The sequence below is a fragment of the Hibiscus syriacus genome, unplaced genomic scaffold, assembly GCF_006381635.1.
Source record: "Hibiscus syriacus cultivar Baekdansim isolate YM2019G1 unplaced genomic scaffold, ASM638163v2 tig00111274_pilon, whole genome shotgun sequence".
Lineage (NCBI taxonomy): Eukaryota > Viridiplantae > Streptophyta > Magnoliopsida > Malvales > Malvaceae > Hibiscus > Hibiscus syriacus.
This window is the reverse complement of record NW_024063041.1, coordinates 1-26,277: the sequence shown is the minus strand read 5'-3', so window position 1 is coordinate 26,277 and position 26,277 is coordinate 1. Positions and strand designations below refer to the sequence as shown.

At 33.9% G+C, this 26,277-nt stretch overlaps 2 pseudogenes; one reads left to right on the top strand and one right to left on the bottom strand.

Moving 5' to 3' along the window:
- Positions 1-3,393: 3,393 nt before the first annotated feature.
- LOC120157713 lies at positions 3,394-5,284 on the bottom strand (annotated as a pseudogene).
- A 12,022-nt stretch (positions 5,285-17,306) lies between these two features.
- LOC120157716 lies at positions 17,307-19,374 on the top strand (annotated as a pseudogene).
- Positions 19,375-26,277: the final 6,903 nt, after the last annotated feature.

Here is a 26,277-nt window from a genome sequence, read left to right as displayed (position 1 = left end):
ACATCACATTCTCAATCAATATTCAAATTTCAAGATAACTTTTCTAAAAACTTTATTTTATTGATTTTTGAACTTAGGACTAGTTTTGATTAGTTCTAGGTTGAACTATATATCGGGCTTTGATCATATGATGTTTCTAAACTAGATTCTACAACAAATTTCATCAAAAACACAAGATTTGATCAAAATTGTTAAAATTTCGAAATAAAAAATTGTTTTAATTTTTAAATTGTTGTTTTTGATTTAATTATGTTGTTTTGAAAACTACATATTGATTTTCAAACATTGATTTCAAACAAAGTTTTCAAAATTGCCCATTAGGATTATTTTAAAGAACCTTGATATATTGAGGACTCATTTGAGTTTTGGGAATTGATTGTATTTCATACATATTTTTAAAATTGCAAGTATCTATTCTATTCCGATTTCTTGAACCATGTCTCATAAAGGCCATAGGTCATCATCTAGTCGTTCAAACCAACCACCAAACCCACCTCCTATTCCACCTCCTATCCAACTGAATCCTAATCCCGATGAACCCGAAATGACAATTTAGAACTCGTGCTTTAACGAACCTGGCCATAGGGATAATCTTTACTATAGGTTTGTCTATCTCTTCGAGTCTTACAAAATTCGAGAAGAACGTATTCCTTCTCTTCGAGCATGGAAGCAATGAACTTTAGATATCTTCATACTCTTAAAGATTGGAAATTTGATAAACTTTTTCATCTCGAACCAGTAGTTTACCAACAACTTGTTCAAATTTTCTATTCCAATGTTGTTTGTATCCAAAACCGAGCTAAAACTGAAACAATAGGAATTCGATCCTATCTTCTAGGTAAATTCATTTATATTGACTCGACCTACATTGCTAACGCATTTGGATTAGATAATGACGACTTATATAATGAAAAGGAAACAGTAAGTTCTCCTTATAAGGTCAAGTCTAGTGTGAGTGTGTTAGATCACCAAGATCATTTTCTTCATCTGATGATATCTTGGTGGTTTAGACCATCCGGAGGCAAATACTCCACTTTTAGAGCTTTAGAACTTTAGTGGATACATTGTATCCAAAATAATAAGAAAAATAAACCTACCTCAGTTTATCTTTGCCGAACTCGTTGAAACCGTAAACCTTGTCCCTAATAAGAAAGTTTATGAAACTCTAGTTTCGTTTGTCTTATGTGTAATTTGTTTATCAAATTCGAGCTTAGAGTATGGCTTGATGTAGCCATCCCTCTCAAAAATCAAATCAACTTGACATCCTTAAAGAAATTGGGATGGAAGAAGGAAAAAGAGCAATGGGTTCGATCCACTGAACAAACACCGGGAGCTACCTCTTCACGAGCTCCACCGACACTGGCAGTAGACGATGATCCATAACTTCAACAACTTATGCAAGATATTGACGATGAAGTTCCTAATGATGAACCAACACATCAAGAGGATCAATTGCCTCCATACTTTCGATCATTTTTTGAGACATTTGATCTAAGGTTTGCATCCATAGAGTCTCATCTAACTGCTATGGGGGCTCAATAATGGGAGATGAACGAACGTTTAGATGCGCTCACACTCGAGATGCGAGCACGTTATCCTCCGCCTCCTGATCATCCTTTGGATGACTAGACCTATCTTGCTTTAGTTTTCTTGGATTTAGAACCTATTGTTAAAACATTTTGAATGTTTTTGGATTGATATGTTTGGATGTTTTAATGTTTGAATTTGTTATGGATGTTGGATGTTTAACTATGAATGCTTATATTTATTTGGTTTGGTTGAATTTTAAATTTGAACTTTATGTTTATATTAGTTTACTATTGCATCATTTTACATTTTAGATAAATATGACCAATTTATCATTGCATATTATTTATGAATATTGATTTATGAAACTAATGGCTAACCTTTCTCTTGATTGTGTTCTTAGCAGCTTAAGCTTTATATTTCTAAATATCAATTGGCTAAGTTTTTCACAAACCTTGTTTAAAAACGCTTATAGATTCTTTTTGATTTAACAAAAAGGGGGAGAAGTGTTATAGTAAGGGGGAGTGGAGTAATTTTATAAAATTGATTTCAAAAATAATTTTCAAAGAAAATCTTAAAATTTCTTAAATGTTTTGTTATATCAAAAAGGGGGAGTTTGTTGAAAACATTTTGATGTTTTGATATAATAAATTAAGTGTTAATAAAATTTAAGTATATTTTAAATTATATATTCGGTTAAATTATTCGAATATTACCTTAAGTTTTCAAATGTCAAATTCAATCCTTACTTAAGTGTAAAATTGTGTTTTAATCTTAAAATATTTTTTAAAACAAATTTACAAAGTATTTTGAGCCTTAATTGAGCCAAAAATATTTTCTTTATAAAAGGGCTTCAAGAAAAACCAGATTGCCCAGAGGGTACCGATACCCCTAATAGGGTACCGATACCCCTATGCAAGTTTTGGCTCCGAGAAAAACAGAATGCTCTATGGGTACCGATACCCCCACAGAGGTACTGATACCCCTAGTCAATTAACGGTCAAAATATTTGAATTTTACACTGCATGTACCGATACCCTTTGGAGGGGTACAGATACCCCCACGCTCCCAACCAGATTTTTAAATGATAATTACTCATTAACGACTCCATTGACTTCAACAATGATCCCCAATGTTCAGAAGTGATTCAAGGTGTATTTAAACAAGCTTAGGAGCCTTTGATTAATAACAATTAAGAAGAATTGAGAGAGAATCAAAGAGAAAACATAAAACCTCAAGTTTGAGCATTTTCAAGCCTATTTCATTCAATATTCATTTTTGCTTTCAAGAACACTTATTGTGCTCAATTGTATTATTCTTGAGTGTTCTTTCTTTGTTCTAGAATTGTGCAAACATCTTACCTTGTGAGGTTTTCTTGTAAGTTTGCGAAATTTGTATTGTTCTCTTTGGGAGAGAGTGTTCTCAAGAATTTGGGGTATAATTCTTGAGGGATTTGTAAGGTTACTCTTTGTCCTCAAAAGAAAGACAAATTAGTGAATTTGTGAAAAATCCTTAGTGTGGATAGCTAAGGTAGTGGACATAGACTTTGGTTGAGAAAGTTGAACCACTTTAAATCGTTGTGCAATTATTTTCTACTTTATGCAAAAGCTTCCACCAAAATTTTTATTACCAATTCACCCCCTCTTGGCTATTTAGTTGATCGATTAACTCAACAATTAGTTCAAGATTCGATATTCTGATAATAATAAGAAGAAATCTGAGATTTTCTTAAATTTTCATTTAATATATCAACTCTAACAGCGTTAAATACTTCATGCTGAATATATATATATATATATATATATATATAATCTAAGAGTCATTATACAAGTAAGGACCAAAATGTTATCTTCCCCCCCCCCCCAATAAAACATCCCATAAATCTACAAATTCTAAACGAAACTTCAATTATTTTTTGTCAGTGTTGGGTTTAATGGGAGATTCAGGCATTTCCATGGTTAAGGCAACATGTGGAAGGTTATTCTTCTGCACTTGGTTGGCTTCAATATCTCCACTTACCATGCCTTTAATTGGTTCATCTTCCATCTCTTTGTGTTTTCCCCATAGGACAGAATAAAGCCCCATCACTATCAAAATCGAACCTACCACCCTACAATTCATTAATTCAAGCACTCATCAAACTCAATGATTCTGTTTAATTTATTAAAAAATGAAATATTCAATTGTAATAGATCATTTATTCATTACCCTCCAAGAAAAATCTTCTCGGCCAAGATGAAAGACCCCATGATTGCAACTATGATCATCATCAGAGGGCTGAAAGCAGTGGCAAAAACTGGACCCCTTTTCTTTATCACCATCCCTTGTACATAATATGATATGCTTGATGCCACTATTCCCTATAAAAAATACCATCAAAATAAACTCACTTTTACTTCGTTGTCCGTTAAAAAACAACGGATGGAAGAGAGATGTTAGATTATTACAGCATAGGCAGCAGCGAGAAGGTTCATGTCCCAACCAATTTGCCAAGCTGAAGCCTTGTGCTCCATCACAAATGTAACGACAATGGCTTGTAATGTCCCCACAAAGCACACTAATGACGTTAGAGAAAGCTGATGATTCTTGTATGTCTTCAATGCTTTCGCCTGCACCAAAATCATGACGAAACATTGAATCATGACTCGAATCATACGGTAAAAATTGGACCTCGAGACGAGTCGGAATGGTTTAAGTACCTGTAAGACGAAGAGGGAAGCCCAAGCAAGGGTGGCTAAGATCAGGAGAATGGAACCTTTGATCCAATCTTTGTCACCGTTTCAGTTGTATTACCAGCATAAGATTGTTTAGGGTGAATATTCTTACTCCAAAACAATTCAACAATGGGTCCTTTATACAATGTCATCAACATTGCCCCTGCCACTGTCACCATTGTTCCCACTATCTTTGCTTGACATCTCACTTTCTTAACATCAATCTTCTCCATCCTGAACCGAAAATCCGATTTCAATAGATCAAATCGTCCCGTTTTATTCGAAAGTTTATAAATTTACGTGTATTCGAAGGACTCAAAGAGATCATCGTTATATACCTGCACATGACGGCCATGACAAATGTCATTGCAGGCAACATATTGCTCATGGCACATGAAAAAGTTGGCGAAGTATATTTCAGCCCGGCATAGTAGAAATTCTGATCAATCACTGGCCTGCAATTAATATATTTGGTCAGAGTTTAGATTCTTCATAGCGAAGTTCATGCAACAATAAGAAAAGGCACTAACCCCAGAAGAGCCAGGATAAATATTTGCATGAAAACTGGGAAGGTTATCTTTGGTTGCCCTCTCCTGAAAATGTTAAAAAACACAGAAATATTAATGTATAAGTTCATCTCAGTAGCATATATATATATATATATATATATAGAGAGAGAGAGAGAGAGAGAGAGAGAGAGAGTTGTCACACTCATGATTTTTGTATCAGTAACATGTTATGTTAATGGATGATTTTCTAACCTTTCGAATATTAGAGCAAAGGGAGCAATGACAGCAGTGGCAAAAGCATGGCGGTAAACAACAAGGACATAGTGGCTCATGCCTCTGTTAAGTGAAACTTTGGTGATGATGTTCATGCCAGCATACCCAAACTGCAATGAAATCATTGCGAAATAAGGCTTGGAACTCTCTAGGAAGTTACCACAACACCTCAACTTCTCCATTTTTTTGTTTCTCTTATGAAAGAAATTGGCAAAAGGGTGAGAATTTGCAGTGATTTTTGAAAAGAACTGAGGAAGTGGTATTGTGTTTCTCCCTAATGGGAAGCTGGGGGATTGACCACATATTTATAATGGTTTGGGGGGAAAGAATCCAATTCCATTATGATTGGCATTTGCGATGGGGCATCAAATAAAGTTTTAGTTATAAAAATGACTCAAATAATTTAAAATTTTTAATAATAAATAGATTGATTTTTAAGTTTGAGTCGAGTATTTCAACTCTATATGACATATGTATCTTATATAAAGAAATATATATGTTATAAAAATGGTTTAAATTAAAATCAATTAGTATCATAATATTATAAATATTTATAATTCAATTTTAACATAAACTCGAATAACTCGAGTCAAACAAATTTCAAATAAAAATTTGAGTTATAAAATAATATTCGACAACTCGATTAACTCGACTTATTTAGCTCTACCTTTATTCGGTCACTTTAAATTGAATTTAATAATTTATTTTATTATTTAAAATATTATGATAGTATAAAATATTTTTATAGTCATAATTTAGTTTAAATATTTTTTGTTATTCAATGTTTGGGTTACAGAAATTGGATTTATTTTTGTTTAGAATATACAAATATTTATTATATTAGAATTGATAAAATTATTATTATTTAACTTTTTATGATAAAGTTTTTGAAATTTATTTATGGATCTATGTTTGACGTATGACAAGGAAAGATTTGATGCGGTGACATAAAACCGTGTGAGTTCATCAAAGTTATTATATTATGATTATCCTTTTGAAAATCAATGTAAATAAAAAAAATGTGATCCAATATTACTATTATGCTTCGAATATTAAGCTTTATTTATTAAAAAGCAAGAGAGTGAGTGGAGAATACGTGGCAAATAGTGGTGGGGAATCTGAGTCACCTTCTACATGATGAGTGTTGATGATGTGAGCCTCCATTTACATTGTTTTTTGTTATTATTGTATCACACTTCTTTATTTATCTATACATAATTTACTGATCAATTAATTTTAATTAAATATCATAAAATTTTATTATAAATGATATTTTAAAATAACTTTATTTTATTCATAACACCAATATTTAAGTTTATAAAATTACTTAAAGAATTATATTGCATTATTTTACTTTATGTGTTTTCTATTTATTCATCTAAGTAAGAATTATTTATTTCAGTTGGTCAGAACACATTTTAAGGGCTATCTTCTTTGTAGCATATAAACATTTTCCCTCGATGAGCATATTTTGATTGACAAGTGATGTGAGAATTATATATATATATATATATATATATATATATATATATATATTATTCTTTGAATTTGATAGTAGAATCTTGTGTCCTAGAACACACACACACATATAATCTTAGATTCATATATATTCCTAATTATGCATAGACATGTTATTCTTTTAATAGAAATTGTTGTATTGGCATTGAAGGTCATGGTTCAAGGGTAGACTAAATTGTTAAATTTGTAATGTTAAAATATTTATTAATTGTGTTCGTACGGATCAAATGTGTTTATGAATCTAAGTACATTAAATTGAATTGAACCAAATTCAAAATTTTATTTTATTTTTAAGAAGTAAAAAATAATTTTATCTTAATATTTATATGCATTATAAGTAAACTTTGAACTTGAAGGTGGAAATAGTAATGTCGCGGCGGTCTTTCAGGTGGGCCCGAAATTGGACTTCGACTTGAATGAAATAGTTAGAGTCGCCACCGATCATTTATTTTAAGAACAAATGGGTTGATCGAACACTTTAATTTCTTACATGGTCTGCATCTTACCAGAAATATATCGGATTCAGGAGTCGGTTACAGCCAAGGAAAGATTAGCACCCTTGAACTGCTTTTTCGGTACTAACTAATTTCCAGTTGTCTTATTTAAGAAAAATGATAAGTTACATTAAAAAAGTAAAGTTTGATCCAGATTACTTATCTTTAATGGATTTACGAGAATACCCTAAAAAGATAAAACGTTAGATTTATAAAATAGGCTGAACCAAATAGAAATAATCATGCTAATTACGAGATTAAACAAAAAAAGAGAGGAAAAAATAATGAAACAAATAAATAGATAAAAAAACCCTAAAAAAATAACTAAATAAAATAAATAAATAAATAAATAAAAGATTGAGTGTCAAAATAGATAGAAAAACAAGCCAAGACAATAAAAATAAATAAAATAAATTATGCAAAATAATGAAAAAAAACAAATAACCCTAAAAACAAAAATTAAATAACATGAAATAAAGCAAAACACAAAAAATAAATAAAATAAATAAAACAAAGTAAAAGAAAATAGAAATAAAATAAAAAGAAGATTAAACCGAAAAGAAACAGAAACAAAGAAAAACACAAAAGAAAAAAATAAAATAAATATAAAATAAAACTACAAAAAAATAAATAACTAAATAAAATAAAAAGAAAAAAGAAAATTAAACCGAAATAAAGAGAAACAAAGAAAAGCACAAAAGAAATAAAATAAAATAAAAATAAAAATAAAACTACAAAAAATAAAAAATAAAAAATAAAAATAGAACGTTATGTAAAGAAAATTAAAAAAAACAAAGAAAAAACAAAACAAATAAAAATAAAGAAAAAAAGAAATTAATTGCAACAAAGAAAGATCGAATCTATAATTTACCCTCTTTTTCGGTAAAACTCGCGGATCCTAGGATCGGCGGGTCGAGTCATCAGGCCGGTCAGGTTGGATATAAAAGCCAAAATCCAAAACACTTTTCATTTCCCCCTACCCAAATGGATCAAAACGAAACCCAAAAAACGGCCAGTTGCCGTCTCGTCGGCCACCGTTCATCGATGGCGAAACAAAGCCTTTTTTACACCATCCGAAAGCCCGAATCACCCTCTTTCCAAATCTCACCACCATGTTCGCTGAAAGGACTTGAGGAGAGCTAGATCTATACAAGATCTTCGCACTCAACCTCCTCCGATCATCGACATTTCTCCGACAGTGGGTTTTACAAATCGAAGAGAAAAAAAGGAAAAAACGTGAACATGCAATCATGCCAAAACCGAACCGAAATAAGTAAAAAAAATATCTTTTTTATTTATTTTCCCTTTCGAAAATTACAAGTGCTTGCCTATTTTCGTCTGTGATTTTTCGTATGATTTTCGTGTGTGTTATTGTGTGATTTACACCGATTTATAACCCTGAGATTGGCTATTTTTAGATCTTTTTTTTAGAGTTCTACTCAAACTACAATACTCATTTATTCGGTTTTAGAGTCCCATGTGTACTAAACTCTTTGATTTGTTGTTTTGACTTGATGGTGGTGTCGAAAATCCTGGTGTATGGATTATTGGATGCGGCTGGAACGGAACCTCTCTTGCGGTGTTAAGAAGAGAGGATTAGGGTTGGAAACCCTAATTTGCATCGAGTGAAAGATTGGTCGGTTTGGGTCTTGAACCGGGTTTCCGGTCAGGCTCCAAGACCCGAGTTTGCTTCTGGATCACGTTGGGCTGCTGATTTTATTTTGTAAACGGGCTTGTTGGACTTTGGGGTTTGGACCTGTAAATGAAAAACATCCAATAAATATAAATATATGTAGTCCGACGAAAATTAGTGTCCACAAGTAATAATGGAGAAAAACCTTTGTTTTTTTTTCTTTGAAGAGTTTTGAGAAACGAGGATTCTAAAAGAGTGAAGAGGCAGAGAAAACGACAAAGGGGCCAGAATAGAAAAGTGAATTAAAAAAGGGTGTAGAGTTTAGATATAAGACGGGAGGTTTTGCAATTTGCGTACATAGTTGAAACCGACTCAATCGGCCACGCCTGCAATATCATATATTATCGTTCTGCTCCTATATGTTTTATTTCGTCTCAACCGTTCACTTCTCTTTTAGGTAATGTTTGTTTTTACAGAGGTAAAAGGTTTGCAGTCTGCGGATTACATCTGCAGGCATCTGCAGCAGAAGAGGGGGACCAAAAGTCTGCAGTCTGCAAGAAGAAGATTGTTTATTTTTTAACGTCTGCAGACTGCTAAAATAAACTGAAATATAAATAAATTGATTTTTTAAACTTAAAAGAGTTTTGCAATACTGAGATTTAAATAATTTTAGTTTTAGAATACTAAAATTTAAATAATTCATAGAGCTATAATAATAAATTTTTTAGAAAAACAAACACCACCTTATTAATTATATTATAAGTCTCACATAATCACATGTATTATTAGTTTTATAAGTTTTATAGAATAAAATTTATAAATGATCATTAAATTATATGATTTTTTAAACATTAAATTATCTAAAGTTATATAATAATATTAAATTTTGAATTTTATTATCATATGGCACAACAACATTTATTATCATTAAACTATTATTAATCAATGAATCATACACCTGTCTTTTTTTAAACATTAATTATCATTAAACTATTATTAAATATGCAATTATGTAATACTTTTAATTTTTTAAATATATATTCATAATTTATTTTTATAATTATATGATATTTTTAGAAAACATTTTTTAATTTATCAAATTATTTTATGATTATTTTTTATTTAATTGTGATTTTATTTTAAAATTTTAAAAACATAATTTATAATTTTTTATATTTTAAATCTTAATTATCAAACAATAAAATCATTTTTATTAAGCAATGTGGTTTAAATACTTACATTTCGTATAAAAGTTTAAATATAATTTAAAAATAACAAATCCAAAAATATTATATTTAAACTTAAATCAAAATAATTAAAATAATATAAAATTTTAATAATATATAAATAATTTATATGATATAAAATTAAATATCTATAATATATATTAAAAAATTAATATTTAATTTATTTAAAAAATTAATATTAAAATTAATATCTATAATATAAATTAAATATAAAACCTCTTTGAAGAGGTTAGAAGAAGTCTGTAGACATAAGAGCATGTTTGCACCGCGTAGACCACGCGCAGAAGTTAGAAGAGCTTCTGTCTTCTAAAAAACAAACGGTCTGTGAAGCCCAATGTTTGCGCGTGGTCTGCTCGGCGCTGACATAATGAATACCTTACATAGTAAAAACAAACACCACCTTAGCCTTTGTATCGAACTTAGTTATCGTAAGCCAAAAACATCCAAGATCCTTGAACTTTCTAAAATAATATAATCTTAGATTAATGTGGCTCTTCAACTTAAAAAAAGAATTTAATATTTTAATCAATTTTTCCGACCAATAATTCTATTAATTATTACTATTATAAATTGAATAAATTAGACCATTCATCACTCGTCTTTTTTCCTTCTATCTTGTTCACTAAACTATAAAAGTCTATAGTGATAAAGTGAAGGATACGGTGATGTTTCAACGTAATTGATTCTGAAAATTTCACACAAAGCATCGTTCCATTTAGGCTGCAAACAATAATCAAACACATAAATCAATCCCAAATTCTTCAGTTTCTAAGCTTTGATATGTAATTTATTATTTTTTACCTGTTTGAGAAAACCAACCCCAAAAGCTCGAGTGACCTTCAAATAGCCTTTCACTCTTTCATCAACAACTGCTTCATCATCATCTGGATGTTCTTTCCGGATTCTCTCAACTTTCTGGTTAAAAAAGGATCATTTTTCAAGTTAATTTGTGAAACATGAATGTGAAATTTTGAAGAAAAAGGTCATCTCTTTAACATCTGTATTGTTGAGAAGTTGAATAAGAGAAATGAATAGCATCTGGTTTTTTATTATTATTGCTTTACTGTAACTATAACACAACTAGTTTATATAGTAGTCATGACTTCAAGCTTACTCAATCTCACAACTACTTGTATCAACATCCATAACAAACTTTATATGTCACTATTCTTAACAACCATAACAACTCACACACACAGTAAAGCTCACTCAATGCACACATTAGCATTCTACACACTCTAATATTCTCCATACTCTTTTCTTTCTTGAGCAAATGATAAAACCTGCACTTTGGGTCGAAATTGTTCAAACGAAGATTTGGACAATGATTTAGTAAACCATCTGTTCTAGTTGAATCGAAAGTGCGATGCCTACTTCCGTTCGACTTGAATCAGAAGTGCAATGTTTCCTTCCTTTCTACTAGAATCAAAAGTGCGATGCTTCATTCCATTCAACTTGAATCGATGCAAACTTTTGATGTGAATGGACATTAAAAAAAATTCTAAAAAAAAATCTATTCTTTAACAATGTGAAACAAACCAGACACCAGCAACATTATTGACACATTTGGTCGAACAGATTGGAAGCATGACCATACGAACCGTGGTTAGGATCAACCGCTTTTCCTTGAGCAAGATTGGCACTCATCGATAGTGTCTCAACTTGAGTATCAAACCCAGCAAGATGGGTTTCGACATCAGCAAGCACAATACATAAGCTTTCCAAGGAAAATGATTCCCTTATGGCAATTATAACAGCCACAAATGGTTGGTATTCACACGGCAACCCCTTCAAAATACTGATCACATGCTCCATCAACAGAATCAGACTTCCACAAAAGGCAAGAGCATCGCACAACTCTTTAATTCGAGTAAGGTAAACCCGCATTGTATCAATATTCTTCTTGAGCGATTACAGTTTATAATGGAGGTTCATTACTGTTGTTGTCGATCGGTTTGCAAATCCATTTTGCTTCAGGATCTCAGCTACGGTGAAAACAGTAGGAATAGCCATTCCTAAGCTGCAAAGTTCAACCTCGTTGAACTCATTGATGTACCACTTAGCATCCAGATAGAAGACGAAGGGCTTCTTGGTGATGAAGACTTGCACCTCCTTCTTTCGTTTCTTTTTCTTATCATTCTTCATGCTCTTGGACTGACTCGACATTTTCCGCTGGAGAAATGGTGAAAGCAACCTCGGTATGGTGATCGGCGGTGACAACTACAGAAACGATAATCGGTTCCTTGTCGTTTTCTAAGTTGAAGTCATCGCCGAAGATAATGGTCTCCTTGATCTTGGCTTCTTCTTTGGCCTTAGGGCTCTCTGATTCAACTCGTTCATCTGCAATGCTCGACTCCATGAGTGAAGAAACAGAAAGAAAGAAAATCTAGAAGCGTGAAAACAAAATGCCCAGAACCTTGGCGAAAGATACCATGTTGAGAAGTTGAATAAAAAGAAATGAATAATATCTGAGTTTTTTTATTATTGCTTTACTGTAACTATAGCACAACTAGTTTATATAGTAGTCATGACTTCAAGCTTACTCAATCTCACAACTACTTGTACCAGCATCCATAATAAACTTCATATGTCACTATTCTTAACAACTATACAACTCACACACACAGTAAAGCTCACTCAATGCACACATTAGCATTCTACACACTCCAATATGTATTGTGATCCATTGTAAGCTGGTGTGGGATCGAATTGGAAGACTCTGTCTCTTGTGCTATAATGGCTATGCTATCCCCAAAATTCATCGCATAAAAATCTTCTCCATTCATCAACATCACCAAAGTGCTTTCAAAGATCAGAATGTTTGAATCTCAACATTGTGAAATTCATCAAAAGCTCAAATCTTTTATTGTCGCAATCGCACTTCCATTTCTTCGAATCAACTTAAATAGATTTGGGTGATGAAGTTGCCCGAGATAATCAACTTCAGTCTGAAAACATATGCAAACATGGGAAGATATGGAAGCGGCGCGATGAAGAAGTTAGGTTTGAGGAAGAAAACATATGAAAAGGGGTAAAATGATATTTATCCCTAAATTAGTTTGGGTTTACAAAAAGATCCATGATTAGTAGTTTATCCTTGAAACAAAAGTGACCATTGTATAGTTTTCTCTTAAAATAAAATGGGTTAACTACATGATTAGTCCCTGAAGTCTAGGATTTTTGAAATTGAAAACTTTTAGAGTTTAGTGACCAAAATAGAAGAAAAGAAAATAGATGAGTGATGAATGATGCAATTTACCCAATTTATAAAATCATGAATTAATGGAACTATTGATCAATGACAGAAAATGTTGGTCAAAGAGTCACATGAAGTTCTTTTTTCGAGTTAGAGGGTCACATTGATCCAAAAAATAGGGTGAGGTTAACTATTTATTTTGATATTTAAATTTAGTTTTAAGTTTTTACTTTTTTTTTTGTTTGCATTTGGATTTATTTTAAATTTCAATTGTATATTTAGTTTTTTAATATATTAACATGATTTTTATGTCAACTTGATACTTTAATTTAATTTTACAGTTCAATTTCGTTGAAATAAGTCAATTATCTTAAGTATCAATTTGGATCAAAAGTAAAATTTACATAATAATTCAAATATATAATTGTATTAACAAACGTTTAAATACTAAATTATACCTTAAAGACAATCTCATGTATCAAAATATATATTTATCTTTAATGAAATCATCTAATAATCAAAGGATTTTGCATTATTGTGATGTTTTCAACTTTGGCTATATTATTTTCAATCTCGGATTGAACCAGGGATGGAGCTATACAGAGTGAGAGAAGCTCTCAAAATTTTTGGATTAATAGCATTTTAAGTCCTTGTTAGTTTAAATTTAAGTAAAATTAGACTTTTACACTCTTGAATTTTTAGATTAAATACATAATAAGTCATTATTTTTTTGAAATTAAGTACATTGTCTCTCCCGATATTTGATCTTGCTCCGTCCCTGGATGGAACTAATAAATAACTCTTAAAAGACACGAAAAGCATTGATCCATTTCCTTGCTTTTCTTTTTCCTTTTTTTTTCATTAACTTTTTTTTAATCATGTCATGACTCAGAAGATAGCTAAACCCGTCTCATGTCACGCGTATATTTCAATCCCTTTTTGGTCAAAGCAAACCAACACACATTGTCAAGAAAGCACAAAGTATAAAGTGCATGTATTCAACCTAATCGCTCCACCATGCCCAAGTTGATTGATAATACAGTGTCTCTACCCGACGCAGCTTATTTCATCGGATATAAATCGCGTCGTATCGTAGGAAATATATACTACAATTATTTTTTAACTTATAAATATTGCAAAGTTTTATTATTCCTAGTCGTATCTTTAGAAAAATAAAATTCAAATCAGAATAAATTTATATGAATATACTCTTTGTAAAATATATTAATCAAATGATTTTGATTAATACTATCATGACATAACCCACCTCTCATAGACTGAATAAGATCATAACATATATAATGAAAAATAACTTACATATGATGCATTCCAGATTTAAATTTCGTGCAAACCCTCAATAATTTCATGCAAAGATCCAATTTAACTAAAGCCTCTTTAATTTCCACTTACCATAAATATTAGTGATTGTTTCTGAAGGTCACATCTCTTCTTTTAACAAAGCGGTTGTTGCATACTTGAAACAAGCTTGTATTAATTTGCTTCACCAAAAGATTTCAATTATTGAATCAATTTTCAAAAGAGTTTGGGTCAAAACAAATCTCCTTAGAACCCAATCATGCATTCCCCCTTTCACACATTTATTTTGTGTTGTTTTGGCTTTTAAATATTAATAAATACATGCTTAGTTTTATTAATTATATGATTAAGCAAACATATATTCACTTGCCAGCTTCTTGAGCATTCCATTACTATATACGAGTAATGAAATATTTACAATTTTGAGGAGAAATTAACCCAATATAAGAGCTTGCACTCCGATGAAATTGCATAAGGTTGGGGCAGTGAATGTTAATTTGATGAAGACGGAAGCACTTTTAAGTGCAGGTTTCTTCCAAGTTTAAAATACCACTTATTTATGAGCTAATTCGGTCAATTTAAAGAGAAAGGTAATTGATGCAACGGTTGAAGCCTCACGTTTCAATTCGTGCGATAATAATAATCTCAATCACAGAACTTTCATTTTCAGAAAAATGCTCACGTGTGACACCTTAATATATTGCTAAAATAAGGCGTTACAGGTTGTGTTATTATTTTAATTGGATCTCTATCTTTAAAATGAAAATGTGACGATGAAATGCCAAAAGCAACAAATACCATTTCTGATTAAATATTTCGCAGTGTCGGTCTTCCACAAATCACTCAACTCAAATCAGTCGATGACCTCAATGGAAAGTTTATACGTCTATATAATTAAGCCGCTCGGACAAATTAAGAATGTGCGCATTTGTATTTATTATAATTATAATAATTTATTTTGATTTTAATTATATACATTAGTTATAATTACAAATTTTGATTTTAGGTCAGGGTGGCTCCCCTCGTCCAGGCCAGGTCATACCTAAGACTCAATTGAGATTTATATATGAATTACAGATTACCCACCAAAGTGATGATGGTAAGATTTAAACTTGACCTTACAAGCTCAAATTCCTGAATCTCAACCACTTGTATCATCGCTCGTTGGCAGATTTAATTCATAAACTATCTCCTATGCTAGGTATATTTTCTCAATTTAATATTTTTGTTTCCTTGTATTCAGGGATGAGTACATGACTGAATCTATGGATTCGGCCCTATCCGTTCAGGTTTAAATTTTTGAAAAAAAATTCTTGGTTCGGATTGAATCTTTTAGAAAATGTTCTGGTCGGGTCAGATTCGAGTTTAGGATGAAAATATTACATCCGTCCCGACCCGAAAAATAATATTAATTTATTTTATATATTTAAATAATTATAATAATAACCCTCTATATATATTATTTTTAATTAGATCCCTATTTTATTGAATAAAAATAATATCTTTTATAAATATTTATTTCAGGTCAAATTGAGTCAAATTAGATTTTATCTCAAAAAAAATAGTAGGGTTCAGGTCGGGTGAACTTACCCCTAAATGGACTAGATCAAGTTTCGAGTGAATAGTATATATTTACAGGTTGAGTCAGTGGACCAAAAATCCGAACAACCCATGCCCATCCTAACTCACATTCTCGTAGGTCATGAGTAGGGATGGCATGGGACCTGAACCCAAAACGTTCCAACCCGACCCGACCTGATTGGGTCGGGTTTTTTTTAAAAAATCGGGTTCGGGTCTAGGCGGGGCGTGTTTTTTAAATGTGATGTTCGGGTCGGGTCAGGATTTAAGGTGAAAAATACCCGACCCGACTCGAAAAATATATAATTTTACTTTATATATTTAAGAATAATTACAATAATACCCCTCTATATATTATTTTTCAATTAAGTCCACTATTTTTATTAAATAAAAATAATATTTTATTATTATTTTGGGTCGGGTCGGGTTTTTAAGTTATATATCACGTCGGGTTCGGGTCGGGTGAAATCTTGTTTTGGTCGAGTCGAGTCGGATCTCAGGTGGAGGATCCTTGTTATCGAGTCAGGTCGAGAGGACAACCAATCCGACCCAATCCGACCCATGCCTATCCCTACTAATGAATCCATTAGTAAGTCGGTTGAGATTTGTAAAAACCAATGATGATATCGAAGCAACCCAAAATTCAAACAAAACCAAAATCAAACTAGAATCCGAATGAGTGAGACATTTATGTAGTAAACATGAAATTTCATCCGTTCTAATATTTTACTTTATGTTTTATATATAAAAATAAAATCGAAACAAAATCCTAATCAAACTCGAGTCTGAATGAGACATCTCATAGACATTAAATTTCATGCGGTTCTATTTTTCACTTTTTTTCCATATAATAATAATCATAAGAACTCTGATGTCATCTATTGGAGCTCAAACGTTGACTATCCTAAAAAATTGCCAAAATAAAGGCCTTTCTATTGCCTTAACCATAAGAAAAATAATAATCCAATAGTCTAAAACAGAAAAAAAATTAATGCAGAAGATCCAACGACCACGATTCCTTTTCGGATAACTCTGATGTCATCTATTGGGGCTCACACGTTCATGCAAGTTCCTCTGATTATCAAAATAAACTGTGTTCTTCCTCTTATCCATGGTGGAATTTTCAATTAATTGCAGTCATCGTCAAGTTTGAGCATCTGTCGGCTGAATCTTCCGCTTTCGGTATTGTTTTTAGTGCTCCTTCGTACAAGTAGTCATCATTCAATAGAAAATTTGCATTATGTGAGCATTTACGCACTGATTGGTATGTTATTTTCCCCGTCCAGGCCAGTCGAATTTTATTGTGTATAAATTGTTGGTGGGCGTGCTGTCATGTGTGCTGCTACTAATGTTCTAGAAAACAAGGAGGCGAGGTTGCCACGACAAGTAAAGGATGCTCTTCAGTGTTTGGCATCCGAGTGGGATGACATAGTGGACTCTAAAGCTTTGCAGGTGATCCCCATTAAAGGTCGTAGCTCGGATTTACGGCGAGGGTGTCGAGGTGTTCTTCGATTGAGACGACGAGATCAGGACGTTCGAGTTCATGTCCAAGTATGGACAAGGACCCCGTTTGCTCGGACGGTTCCCCAAAGGCCGAATCGAAGAGTTCCTCCGTGCCAGGGTACTCTGAATCCACTGTTCACATTTTCTATATTCTCTTTATAATTACACATTGTTTTTTTACATGGATTTGCAGACACTGTCAGCTGCTGATTTGCGTGCACCAGATATATCGGCTCTAATAGCAGCTAAATTGAGGGCGTTCAATGAACTCAGTATGCCTGGTCAAAAGAAAGTTTGGCTATGGGATAGATTGAGGTACATCTTACTATTACTCTTTGAACTTGATAAATAGGCGTGCAAACGAGCCGAACGAACACAGATGAAAATATGTTCATGTTCGTTTAACTTTAAACGAACAAACAAACAAACGCGATCAACTAAACAAACAAAATTTCTTGTTCATGTTCGTTCATTAGGGAATGTAGCTTATTTGTGTTCGTTCATGTTTGTTCTTTAAAATGATAAACGAATACAAACGAACGTAAACGAGCATAAATTTAAACGATTTAGGTTTTTTTTTTCAATCTATTGTGAAATGAAAGGGATGGTGAATAAATTTAAACAACATGAACAAACAAATGATTGAATGTTCATGAACATAAATGAACGAACGAGTCCTTTGTTTGTATTCACTCATTTAATTAAACGAACAGAAAATCTTGATCATGTTCATTCGTTTAATACATTAACAAACTTCCTGTCGAACAATTCGCAAATGTCCGATTTGTTTACAGCCCTAGAGCTAAATATCATGGAGGTCACTTGGATGCTTTTCAGGAGGAAATCTGTAAGTTTGAAAAGAAACTTTCAGGGGCTCATCAATGCCTGGGCTTCTGTCACAATGATTTACAATATGGTAACATAATGATTGAGGAAGAAACTAAATCAATAACACTTATTGTGAGTTATTATCCAATTGCCTTGCTTAATAGTAATTAATAATTTGCTTACAGTAATTTTAACAGCAAAAGCCTTGTTTTACAGGATTATGAGTACGCTACCTACAACCCTGTTGCCTATGATATTTCAAATCACTTCTGTGAAATGGATTCTGACTATCATAGGAAACACCCCATATTGTAGATTACAGTAAATATCCAGGTGATCTCATTTTCCTTTTAAAAAGATTGTTTTTTCACTCCACGAATGGTAATGAACTTTCTTGGTCTGTGGCTTTAAAAGGTTTGGAAGAGCGGTCAAGGTTTCTGTGGATATACCTAGAATATGCAGGTATTCTGAAGGAAAGCAGTGTTGTTCATGCTATCTGTTGGACTTGATTTGTCTTGCACTGCAGGTCAGAAACCTGGAGACACAGAAGTGAAGCAGTTGCTTGAAGATGTTGAGAAATATACTCTAGCAAGTCATCTCACTTGGGGCTTGTGGGGAATAATATCGGTAATTACCGTCCTCTTAGCTTGTTTTATCTTATCATTACCATCTTCAAAATCATCTTATGTACCAGTTATCCTCCTCAGGAATATGTGAACGAAATCGACTTCGACTACTAGGAATATGCCAAGCAGAGGTTTCAACAGTACTGGAAACAGAAGCCTCAGCTGTTGGGATCTTCTTGAGCTACCACTGGCACATATTTCTTCATCCATTTTCTTTATCCGCTTGGTGTACATGTTTCTTAGGAGAATCTGTAGGTAAATCAAGTAACATGGTTTTATTTTTTGTAGGTTAACAAAAGCAGTGAAAGAACAATTCGGTGTGTTGAAGCAAATGGTAGGGGTTTGGTGAAGGAACACAGGCTAGTGATACATGCACCACATGCCCTAAAGCTAAGGATGATGAATTTACTATACCACTTGGCCCTATCACACGAGGTCGGACCAAACTTCTTAAAGACAAGCTTCAAATCGCAGTTCAAGCATTCATCCGGAAGGGTCTAATAGCAGCAGATTTGCAACAACTTTTTGAAGGGGATCCAGTTGTTATCCGGTCGACATGTCTTCTGAAGATACAACCGTCTGTCTCTTATCTTTCCAACGGTTCTTGAATCGCATCAATTCGATATCGGGAACTCAAGCTATGGTCATTTTACTGAAGACGGTGCATGCAGGAAATCCTATACGGGATTAATACGTTATTTTGTAAATATTACGAATTTTCAATATTTATATTGATTATTTGTAATATAATTTAATATAGGATGATTAATTATCTTTTAGGATCAGATTTATTATTTTATTAGGAATTAAGGTTGGGTTAAAACAATATTTTTAGTTATTATTATTTTATTAGGAATTAGAGTTAAAACATGTTTAGTTTATTAATATTTTATTCTTTAGTTATTTAGGACCTTTAGAATTCAGTCCCTATATAAAGGAGGCTTCATTCAACTTTGTAAATCAGATTTATTTGATCAATAATACAACAAGAGTTTGTTTTTGCAAGTGCTGATTGCCTTGTGCCTTCGAAGCTTCTTCTCATGGAGTTCTTTCAAGTTCTTGTGAGGGAGATTAATCTTCACACTCCAATTTGCCTTTTCATCGCGACTAGGAGGGTTGGTTAGAGCCATATTATCGTGTTTTCCTTTTCATTGCGACTACGAGGGCTCGATAGGACATTATCCATCGATTTTCCACATCCATCCACGCCATCAATCATCTTTACCGTTCACTTTCATAAGGGAGATCTTTGATTTCTTGGTTATTTTCTCTATTTTAATTCCTTTATCTTTTTTTATCTTATTTTAATCTTGTTTCTTTCTTGTTTCCAGCACTAAAAGAAACCCTAAAGAACCCTAGCTATTGCCGCCACCTTCCTCATTCATTCCTTATTGTTCTTCATCGAGTCTAGAGCTTTTCTAGGTTTGATTCTTCAACAGAGCAACATTCATCAATCCGCCACCGCTTCCCTATCAATTGGTATCATATTGGGCCGATTCTTGGAAAGAAGCAAGCAATTTTGCTTGTTCTTGCACACAAAACCGTCAAGGTACCCCAACGGAGCTAGTTCAGAGAAGATTCATCGTTTCAGGTCTTTTTATTTAATTTTAATTTAGATTCAAATCCTTCTTTTAGTTGCTATTTTTTTAAAAAAAAAAAACAAAAAAAAGGCAAAAAAAAGGCACAAAAAAAGCCAAAATTTCAAAAAAATTGCAAACGAAGGTATTTAGGGCTGATTTTCTGTAGATATCATATCCATCTTAATTTTAATTTCCATTCCAAAATTCACTTCAATCAGAGTTCATTAGAGCATTCAAATACATCATTCAAGTTTTAGTAGATTTGGTCTAGAATATTGTCGAATTTCTTGAAAATTATACAGAAGGAATTTTGTGTTGAAATTTCCAGATTGAAACTTCATATATTGGAGATCATTCACACAAAATATCAGAATTTTTGGAGATCAAGAACAACTTCGAAAAAAGTGATCAAGAAAAACAGATTTTTTGAGGACTCACCGTTCAACAGAGTCTACTGGATACTACTGAAGGTATTTGGTTCTGAAATTTTACAGGTGGTTTGTTGACGCATCGAAAGACATTCAAGAAATTTTTCAGAATTTTTGGACACCGGTAACCCCCTCAAAAACGTTTCTCAAGTTGATCCAGCGTTTTCTAGGTTTTCTGGTTTGGTCCCTTTTTCTTTGACTCTTAGTGCTTTAGGTTCTTTTGTTTTTCCTTGTTATTGTTCTTTTGCATTATCTAACACATTATATTCTTTGTGTTAGTAGGACTAAAGAGTTTGCATACTTCTTCCTTCTTTGCATTCTCGTTCTCTTGGAGTCTAACCTTTGTTTGGCCTCTTAGAGCTTTTAGGTTTTTCTTATCGCCTTTGCTAGTAATCAAATTCCGATACGAACTGTGAAAGACTTCTTGGTAAAGTGATTTTTAAAGAGTACAAGATCGGCTTACTTGCCTCTCGTTGTGTTACTTTCTTGGAGTGACTTGTGAGGTTTCTTGCTTTGTTGAATTTATTTTATTTTATTTTTATTCTACTTTAAAATCTTCTTTTGAGTGTTATAATTGCAGGATGGGCGACAATAACAATGAGACACTTACGGCTATCTTAGCCACACTTGAACGACTCACAAATCAATTTGATCAACTTAACAATGCCTTGAGAGAACGGCAAGAACTACAACTGGATCAACCAAACCAGAATCCAAGGCCAAATAATACTGAACTTTTGGCCCCCAGGCGAGCACAACCACGTTTTCAAACACCCGAACTCTTTGCAAAACCAAAGTTCACGATCCCGTCTTTTAAAGGAGACTACGACCCAGACAAGTACATCGATTGAGAAGGAAAAGTTGATCTCTTGTTCGCATACCATGACTGCCCCCAAGCTGAACAAGTTCCCCTCATCACCTTGGAATTCGAAGGATATGCTCACACTTGGGGATGCAAACAAGGAAAAAGATCGACAACTACCAAATTCAACCAATCACGTCTTGGACCGAACTCAAACATGCCATGAGGAACTGATTTCTACCGACACATTATACACGAGAAGTTAAACAACGACTACACCGACTTCGACAAGGTAGAAGTTCAGTTGAAGATTACTACAAGGAGATGCAGTCCTTACTCAATAGGGCTAACATAACTGAAGAAGAAGAGGACACCATGTCAAGATTCGTCGTTGGCTTAAACTCAAACATCACTGATCTTCTTGATCTCCATGGGTACGAAAACCTCGAAGATACACTAAAGAAAGCAATGACAATCGAAGCACAAATACAAAGGAGATTCCGATTCAGAGAACATTACCAAGGTACTTCATTCTCTTACCAAGGTAATCCTTCAAATCCTTCCTCATCTTCTACTCCATCTTCTCAAAAAAAGTCGAGAGATGACAACTCGACAAAGAAAACAACGACCAGCGAAGAATGAGACACTTCCAGCCCCTAAAGACGACACCCGAGCAAGAGACATCAAGTGTTTTAAATGCTTAGGAAGAGGCCATATCAGCCGCAATTGTCCAAACACGAGGGCCTTAACCATACTAGGTGATGGATCTTACAATTCTGACTTTGATGACGACATCGTCGACATTCCAGCACATGCCGAAGCCAAAGAAGACAGTGATGACTATGGAAGCGATGAGTACAATGGCACAATATTGGTGATCCGTCATACATTGAACATCCAAGCATCCGACGAGTCTGACATACAACGTTCCAACATCTTCCACACACGCTGCCTAATCAAGGAACAACCATTCTCCATCATCATTGATAATGGTAGTTGTGTCAACGTCATTAGCTCCAATGTTGTTGAATCACTCAAACTTCCTTGCCAACGACATCCGAAACCTTATTGCTTACAATGGCTTAATGAGAGTGCCGAGATGAAGGTGGTTAAGCAATGCCTCGTTAATATCAAGATGGGAAAGTATTATGACGACGTATGGTGTGATGTAATTCCGATGCAAGCATCCACATTCTCTTAGGACGACCTTGGCAATACGACAATGACGTCACATATTATGGTCGAAAGAACATTTACACAATTCCAATAAAAGGTAAACCGTTCCGACTTAACCCCCTACCCCCCAAAGAGATTATCATAGATCAACAACGAATTCTCAAGGAAACAGGGAATTTGAAACAAAAGGCTAAAGAGGTCACAACCGATAAAAGCCAAACAAATGACCCACGGTGGTGAGTGAACCTCAATGTGAAAATAAAGAGTGTCTCAAAACATTTATGCGAGTGCAAAAAAAGAGTGTCTCAAAACATTTATGCGAGTGCAAAAGACATGAGAGATACCCTTTTTCAAAATAGGCTGTGCATATAGTCCTTTTCAAGGACTCCATTTTATCAACTATCACTAACATCACAGATTTGCCTAGTGTGTTTTCTTCTCTATTACAGGAGTTTCAAGATGTCTTAAGCAACCCACCGGATGGTTTACCACCTACAAGAGGAATCGAACATCAAATCGAATTCATCCCTGGATCAACCATACCAAACCGCCCCGCTTACCGATGCAATCCTGAGGAAACGAAGGAATTGGAACGACAAATAGATTCATTTTACAAAAAGGACACATCCATGAGAGTCTTAGTCCTTGTGCAGTTCCCGTCATTCTAGTTCCAAAGAAAGATGGCACATTCGAATGTGTGTAGATTGTCGACCTATCAATCGGATAACAATCAAGTATAGGCATCCTATTCCATACCTAGATGATATGTTGGATGAATACATGGTGCAGTATCTTCACCAAAATTGACTTGAAGAGTGGTTACCATCAAATTCGAATGAAAGAAGGTGACGAATGGAAAACAACATTCAAGACAAAGTTCGGCTTGTATGAATGGCTTGTTATGCCCTTTGGACTCACAAACGCTCCAAGCACCTTCATGAGATTAAGAATCACGTTCTTAAGGAGTTTATAGGTAAATTTGTTGTCGTTTACTTGATGACATTCTTATATACTATTCTTTTTGATTTCTCATGTCATTCACGTTCGAATGGTTCTCGAAGTTCTTCGACGAGAACATTTATATGCTAACATGGATAAGTGTGTGTTTTGCAGTGATAAGCTTATGTTTTTAGGCTTATAGTTAGTGTACATGGTATTCATGTAGATAAAGAGAAGGTCAAGGCAATTCAAGAATGGCCCACGCCTACTTCCATCACCGAGGTAAGATCTTTTCATGGTTTGGCAAGTTTCTACGTCCTTTGTCAAAGATTTCTCAACCATTGCTGCACCTTAACCGAGATCATCAAAAAGTCAGTGAATTCAAATGGGGACCACTACAACAAAAAGCTTTGACTTCTTAAAGATAAGTTATGTTCTGCCCTATTCTTCGTTTCCAATTTTTAACACCTTTAAGCTAGAATGTGATGCTTCAGCATAGGCATTGGTGCCGTCCTCATGCAAGAAAGACAACCTATCGCTTACTTAGGGAGAAGTTAAAAGGTGCACAATTGAACTACTCTACCTACGACAAGGAACTTCTTGCACTCGTCCGAGCACTCGAAGTGTGGCAACACTATCTTCTCCCTAAAGAGTTTGTCATTCACACGGACCATGAATCACTCAAATGGTTAAATGGACAAGGTAAGTTAAACAAACGACATGCTCGATGGGTTGAGTTCATTGAATCTTTTCCTTACATCATCAAATAAAACAAGGGAAAGATAACATCGTAGCTGATGCATTATCCTGACGATACACACTTATCACTCGAATGCATGCTACTGTCTGGGTTTTGCACATATCAAAGAACTTTATCCTAACGATCCAGATTTTTTGAGATTTATAAAAAATGTGTAAAAGGTGCTTTTAACAAGTTTTATCTTGTAGATGGCTTTTTTTTTCGCATGAACAGGTTGTGTATACCACAAAGCTCTTTGCGAGAATTCTTGGTTCACGAGTCACATGCCGGAGGACTTATGGGACACTTCGGTATTCACAAAACACTTGATATGGTCATGGAACTTCTTTGGCCGCACATGCTTAAAACAGTGGAAAAGATTGTGCATCATGCATCACGTGCAAACAAGCAAAGTCAAAGGTAAATCCTAATGGTTTGTATACGCCTTTACCAATTTATCTTCTTCCTTGGATCGATTTATCGATGGATTTTATACTTGGCTTACCCCGCCTAAGAAAGGGACAGATAGTATTTGTGGTTGTGGACAGATTCTCAAAGATGGCACACTTCATTCCTTGCCATAAAACAGACGGATGCCACTATTGCTAATTTATTCTTTCGAGAAATAGTCCGCCTTCATGGCATTCCTCGCACCATTGTGTCCGATGACACTAAGTTCATAAGCCTTTTGGAAGGTATTATGGGGTAAGATTGGCACAAAAACCTCTATTCCACTTCTTGTCATCCTCAAACCGATGGACAAACAAAAAGTAATAAATCGGATTCTAGGATCTTTGCTAAGAACTGTGGTAGGTAAGAATACCCGTAATTGGGAAGAATGTTTACCTTTTGTTGAGTTTGCTTATAATCGATCCATTCACCCAAACAGGTTATTCTCCATTCGAAATAGTTTATGGTTTTAACCCAATACTACTTTGGATCTTATTCCCTTACCTTTAGATCAGGTTGCCAGTTTAGATGGTGAAAATAAGGCTGCCCTTGTCAAAGACATTCACGCCAAAGCCAAACTCAAGATGGAGAAAACCTACGAGGCAATCGCAAACCGAGTTAACAAGGGCCGACGACATGTCACCTTTGAACCAGGAGATTGGGTATGGGTTCACATGAGAAAGAAAGGTTCCCGAAACAAAGGAAATCCAAGCTAGACCCACGAGGCGATGGCCCATTCCAAGTTCTTGAACGAATCAATGACAACGCTACCGCATTGATCTTCCCGGTGAGTAACGTGAGTGCATCCTTTAATGTTTGTGACTTATCTCCTTTTGATATTTCAGATTCTGGACGAATCCTTTAAGGAAGGGGGAGATGATACATGCACCACATGCCCTAAAGCTAAGGATGATGAATTTACTATAACCACTTGGCCCTATCACACGAGGCCGGACCAAACTTCTTAAAGACAAGCTTCAAATCGCAGTTCAAGCATTCCGGAAGGGTCTAATAGCAGCAGATTTGCAACAACTTTTGAAGGGGATCCAGTTGTTATCCGGTCGACATGTTTCTGGAGATACAACCGTCTGTTCTTATCTTTCCAACGGTTCTTGAATCGCATCAATCCGATATCGGGAACTCAAGATATGGTCATTTTACTGAAGACAGTGCATGCAGGAAATCCTATACGGGATTAAT